We start from the raw sequence: 6660 nt of genomic DNA on the forward strand, positions 1-6660 counted from the left end.
TTTGTGAGGCGTACACTTTAGAAGAGATTTCAAATTTCTCATCTATGTACTTCGAACCTCATATTTCAACACGTTACACATGCCCGCCCCGTAACGATGATGGAGAACAAGTAACTGTAGCTGACAAGCTGTCGATATTTCAACGACTTGGGCATGCATTTGGTAGTTGCCGATCAAGGCTATTGACAGATCGAGAGCAAGATGCAGCACACATCTATATTCTTTTTAATTGTTCAGCGATCGACCCATACATCGAGTAAGTATATGTATATGCAACTCAATTATAAATCCTTTTATGTTCTATATGTGGATACATGGCTCGGTAATATAAGTATTTGTGGTTTGCAGACGATTTGATCTGGAGTTGCAAAGCAAAGTTTCACATCTAACTAATGCAGAAGTACAAAAAGAACATGAAACTAAGTTTGTGGAGTGGTTGAAACAGTTGGTAAAGAAGCTAACATAAATTTTGTACTTATAAACAACACTAAGTTACTTAATTGATCGTGATCACAATAATTGTTTATGTCTGTGCGTAGGTTCGCCATGGTGATGTTAAAGATCAAGGAATATGTGATTTAGAAAATGGTCCGACCAAAGTTGTGCAATGCTACAACGGGTATATCGTAAATGGTTATCGATTCCATACAAAAGACTACGGTATAAACAAATCAACGATAAATAGTGGCGTGTGTGTCAAGGGTAGCAGCTACGGTGAAAATGAACATGATTACTACGGTGTTATAGAGGAAATAATGGAGTTGACTTACTTAGGCATGAATAACAGGGTTACGGTATTCAAGTGTCATTGGTTTGATCCAACTGCAACAAGACTCGACAAAGCTTCAGGCATTGTGGAGGTGAATCATAAATCCAGGTTTGGAACATATGAACCATTCATATTAGCCTCGCAAGCTCAACAAGTTTATTATACTTCATATCCGAGTATAAAAAAGTCAGATAGAAATGAATGGTGGGCAGTTTGCAAGGTGAAATCCAAACTATACCCCGAGTATGATCAGTTACAAGAAGATGAGTTAGCTGAAGACAGTGATTACTATCAATCAGATGATGTCTGTGACTTCGCTTATGGTCACGATGTTGCGCATGATATGCATGTCATATCTCCATTGGCTGATGAAACATTCATAGAGGAATGTGATCCAAATGATGTACCAAGTGGATGGGCAAACAATGAAGAAGAAGAAGAAGAAGAAGAAGAAGAAGAAGAAGAAGAAGAAGAAAGTCAAACTAGTGACGAGGAAGAATTCTCAAGCTAGTGAAAAAAATCTTATACTACAAACCTCTATTTAAATGCATTGTAATACTTGATGTGAGTTGTATTGCAATACTTGGTGTGAATGATTAAAAATTTTATTTCAATGTATTGTAATACTTGATACGAATGATTCGAATGCATTGTAATTTATCTGAATGTATTATAATTTATGCAATTAACGAATGATTTGAATTAGTGCAATACTTGATGTCAATGATTTGAATTATTTGAATGCATTGCAATGCTTGATGTGAATGACTTGAATGCATTGTAATACTTGATGTGAATTATTTGAATGTATTGTATGACATATGTTATTTGTTAGAATATGGTTCGTGGAGGTTATAGTGGTCGCTCATCCAGTAGTAGCCAGGCTCAACCTTCATCTTCACGGGCTCCTGTGATAGGTATATCATATAACTAATTAGATGCTTGATTAGTTCAAATGCACATTCTGAGAACTTGGTGTGTATTTTTTTACAGATGATGTTGCGCCTGTATACGACCCACCTACACCAGTTGATCGCACAAGTCAACAGCCAACACAGGAAACAGGGTCTTCACAGGCTGGCACAAGAAGACTCATTCGAATAGTGTATATCGATAATCGACCGTAAGTATTTTGTTTTCAATTATTGCATATCTTTTAAATATTTTATATTGATATTTACTGTGTAACAATTCATGTGCAGCACGAGGTTTGAGCCACAAGAAGTAGTACGGGAGATTAGGAATTCACTTCTTCAACATCTACCAGGACCAGTTGCTCAATGGAAAGAGTACCCAAAGGAGGTATTAGACAGATTGTGGTCCTCATTCATGGTATACAGTTGTTCCTCATAGTTAATGTGTTTCATATTTAATTTATTTAAGCAATGTCTACTAACTTTCTGAAAATATTTGTAGGCTTCGAATCGCTTTGCAACTACGGTGGAAGAAAATGATGCAAGGAAGGTGTGGCAGAAGGTGGCTGCCAATCGATTTGCAGACATGCTGCACACTATGAAGACTGCAGCAAAAAAAGCATCTGGCGTAGTAGATGATCCATTACTGTGGAAGGGCCATGGTCCTATTACTATCAGGAGAGATTACTGGGATGAAATGTGCGATATGTGGGCGGGAGATGCATTTAAAAATCGCTCTGCGAAGGCTTCACAAAATCGATCGAAGATGCCCGAAGCCCATCTACACACAGGTGGATCTAAGACATTTGGGAGCCACCTAAAGAAAATGGTAACTCATCAATATATAATATTAATTTTATAAGTATAGTTGCAAATTTGTGTACTAAATCTTTTGTCATTTAACTTCGCAGGAAGCAGAAAAAGGAGGCAGTGTACCATATAAGGATGTGTTTGTAGAAACACATAAACGGAAAACCACGGGAGTCTTCGTATCAGAGAAGGCGAGAACGACAACGGTATGTATTAATTCTATTAATAATCATTGCAATATATATGCAAGTCATCATAATGTTATCATTAATTATTAATGAATACTTTAAACATTATTTTGTAGGAGGCATATGAGCAACAAATGGTAGAGCGATATGGTGAAGACGCTACTCAGCATCCATCATTTGATCCTACAGCATGGGTGACTGCAGCAGGTGAACCCAAAAAAGGTCGCGTGTTCGGGTTTGGGAGTAATATGAACACTTTACCAGTTATTGGTTCTTCCAGTTACGGCTCACCAACTTCTTGCGCCGACATAAGCTCCAAGCAGCCGACTATTCTTTCCGGTGATGATGTACGCGAGATCATTAATGAATCACTGAATAACTACTTCCAATACACCGTCGCCCCCTTTCTCCGAAATGAGATCAAGGCCGCTGTTCAGGATAGGGGATCTTCGATTCCAGGTCCCTCTCAGGTATAATCACATATATAGTTTTTTTGACTATCTTAAAGCACATCTGAGCATGGTAGAATCACATATAGAGTTTTTCTAGATGCCTTAGAACACATATGAACATGCTATAATCACATATTCAATTTTTTTACTACCTTAGCACACATATGAGCATGATAGAATCACATATATATATATTTAACTTTTTGTCTGTCTTAGAGCACATATGAGCATGATAGAATCACATATAAAGTTTTTTTGATTGCATTAGAACACATAAGCATGCTATAATCACATATTCAGTTTTTTTACTGCCTAAGAACACATATGAGCATATTATAATCACATATTCTGTTTTTTGACTGCCTTAGCACACATATGAACATGCTATAATAACATATAGAGTTTTTTAACTGCCTTAGAACACATATGAACATGTTATATATCATTTATGATAGAATCACATATAAAATTTTTGGCTTTGCCTGCCTTAGAGCACATATGAGCATGCTATATTCACATATTCAATTTTTTTACTGCCTTAGCACACATACGAGCATGATCGAATCACATATATAGTTTTTTGCTTGCCTTAAAGCACATCTGAGCATGGTAGAATCACATATAGAGTTTTTTTATATGCCTTAGAACACATATGAACATGCTATAATCACATATTCAATTTTTTGACTGCCTTAGCACACATATGAGCATGATAGAATCACATATAGAGTTTTTTTATTGCCTTAGATCACACATGAGCACATGATAGAATCACATATAGTGTGTAATTTATTTCATTATATTTTGTTTATCAATACTGACTGTTCTTTTCTTGTGTAGGCTGCTAGCGATAATCAGGGTAGTGGAGCTGAAGGGACAGATAAAGACAATGAACAAGAAGACGCACAAAATCTTGGCGATGATTAGAGGACTGTGTTGAAGAAGTTCTATTTTTTTTATTTTTCCTAATTGTAATTGTTGAATTGTAAATAATTAAACTTCTTAGTTTTAAGGTGGAACGATTAATTATTATAGATACTTGTTATATGAATTTTTTTGTGTGGTTTGTTTTTTATTTACAGGAAATATAAATTGTACAGGAAATATAAATTGTACAGTTCTCCGTAATTAATTTTTAAATAAATTTTTTTTGATTTTTTTTCATTTTTGCGACGGATTAGCGACGGATGATTCCGTCGCTATTCATATTAATCTAGCGACGGCTTAGCGACGGAATTAAATCCGTCGCCACGCCGTGGTCGCCGTTTAGTACCGGCGGATTGGCGACGGAATATAGCGCTCGTTATTCCGTCGCAATTAGCGACGGACTTGGCGACGGAATAATTCCGTCGCCAGTTAGCGTCGAAATATTCGCGACGTAAGCATACTGTCGCCGCGTTGTCGCTAATCCGTCGCTAACATGGTTAGCGATGGATTAGCGACGGATTAGCGACGAAAGGTGGTCGTCGCTAATCTACTGCTCTGTTGTAGTGCCACTATAAGAAAAACTATACCCAAACCCAATAAAAACTACATGAAGCATACCCGGTAAAACCATGCTTTTTTTATCATTTTTACATTGAAAAATTGCTGGTCTTAATCGGAACTCGGGTCGGGTCATGGTTTGGTATAGAATTTCACAAATTATACTCGGATCCATGTATTAATCGAACCTTCCGGTCCGGACCCAGGTCTTAATCGGGTCTTATTATTTATCACCATACCCGGACCCTATAGGGTTTGGTTCGGGTCAGGTCAGGGTAAACCCGACCGGTTAACAACCCTAGTCTCAGGTCACTACTAGCATTAATAATTTATTCTTTTTGGAGATTACCGTACTCTCCTAGCGTCTTCATTCAAGGAAAACCATTTCATATATGCTTTGCATGTTTAGGAGAATCTTCCTTCCAAAAATAATATAAGTTTTTTTTTTTTTAAGAATGGAATTTAAACTAAAATTGGATAGGCAAAATTTGCAAGAATAATGCCTTTAAAGGAGGCAGTGGTACTTGGTAATTATTTCACTCGTTTTGCCCGTGCTCAATGGGAATATAACCTGCTTTTTCTTTTCTTTCTTTTTTTAGATAATAGGGAAACACCTCTTTCAGTTGCCAGCATTTTTGGTGTAAAAAAATCTGGTCTCCTTTGCCCTATTAGAAAGTACACCCAGATTCGAACTTGTGACGTCCCTTTACTTTGGTGATGTTCACAAGTCACTCTTACCAGATGAGTGGAGCCCTCCTGGGCATGCCCACTCGGTAGCTTGATTCACCGATTCGATCAAAGTCTTGATTGTGTAAGCATGGTTCACAATGGATCCAGTAGGACTAATGGGATCAGGCTTTTAGATATGGGCACACCACATTAACTTATGGATCAGCTTATTTTTTAATTGTTTTTTAAATAAAGTTTAAAATATTTTTGAGCGATTCGGTTCCGAATCTGAATTTGCCGACTCCTTGAATCGTTCTGAAAATCGATTCAAGGTCCGATACGATTCTGACAAGAATGCTTATATATGCCAGTAGATTTTAGATTTAAATTGATTAATCACCAAAAAACAAAAACTAACATTGGGATCATGTTGCATGTTCTACTTATTATCTCATGTCTTAAAGTTGAAGAAGTGGCTTGTTTCACTTCAACGAGCCCAGTTACTGCACATCACCTTGTGTTGGTTGGTTGCAAGTTCCAACCCCAACTGGTATGGTTGTATAACTGATAGGGGTCTGCCTAACCCCAGCTTTATCTGTGGAAAAAAAAAGAGCCTTGTCACCAAAAAATCTTAGACCGGTGTTTGGATGCGGCCAATCAAACAGAAAACAGGATTGAGAAGGGAATTGTTTTCCCAGCTTATCCAACTTTTTTAGAAAGAGGGTTATTCCTCTCTAGGAAGGGGTAAAGTTAAAAAGTTTCAACTAATTTACGGAGGCTCTTGACCGGTAAAAGTAATAATCTTATGACAAAAAATGCGTTGAGAAGCTCCCAGCGAGGATTGAACTCGCGACCTTTCGCTTACGAAGCGAACGCACTACCACTATGCTATGGAAGCTTGTTGACGGATGGCCCCTTCTCAAAATTTATGAAATAAAAGTTTTATTATATAAGGCCCCCTTAAGTTTATATGAAGTTCTCATGTAATAAGAGTGACCCCCGGCTAGTGGGTGCACCATATCCATCTCATTAATTAGTTCGAGTTGGATTGTACAACTCAACATTGCATTGAACCAAGTCCGACTGTGATTGATCCCGTTTGCATTTATTTTGATTTGCTTATTGGATAATCTCAGTTGTTTAATTTGATTTAGTTTTACGCATGGGTCTGCGAATGAAATCCAATTGGTGTTGGGTTGTCATTTTTTCGGGGCATACGGGTTTAAAACCTTCTCAAAACATAATTAATTAGGAAGATGATTATTTGGATCTGGTGTTTCTTTTGTGCTTTGGATGTCCCCATAACTTTCCAGTGATAATGTTCTTGTATGCAACGCAAAAGCCTTTTACTTTAGCAAAACTTTGGTCATGTG

The 6660-nt window shown here is 37.2% G+C and overlaps 1 non-coding gene across 1 annotated transcript; it reads right to left on the reverse strand.

Moving 5' to 3' along the window:
* Positions 1 to 6113: 6113 nt before the first annotated feature.
* TRNAT-CGU (transfer RNA threonine (anticodon CGU)) lies at positions 6114 to 6185 on the reverse strand. The gene has a single exon. It is a non-coding gene; the product is annotated as a tRNA-Thr (tRNA).
* Positions 6186 to 6660: the final 475 nt, after the last annotated feature.

This window comes from Nuphar pumila, chromosome 13, assembly GCF_984573655.1.
Source record: "Nuphar pumila chromosome 13, dmNupPumi1.hap1.1, whole genome shotgun sequence".
NCBI classification, from domain to species: Eukaryota; Viridiplantae; Streptophyta; class Magnoliopsida; order Nymphaeales; family Nymphaeaceae; genus Nuphar; species Nuphar pumila.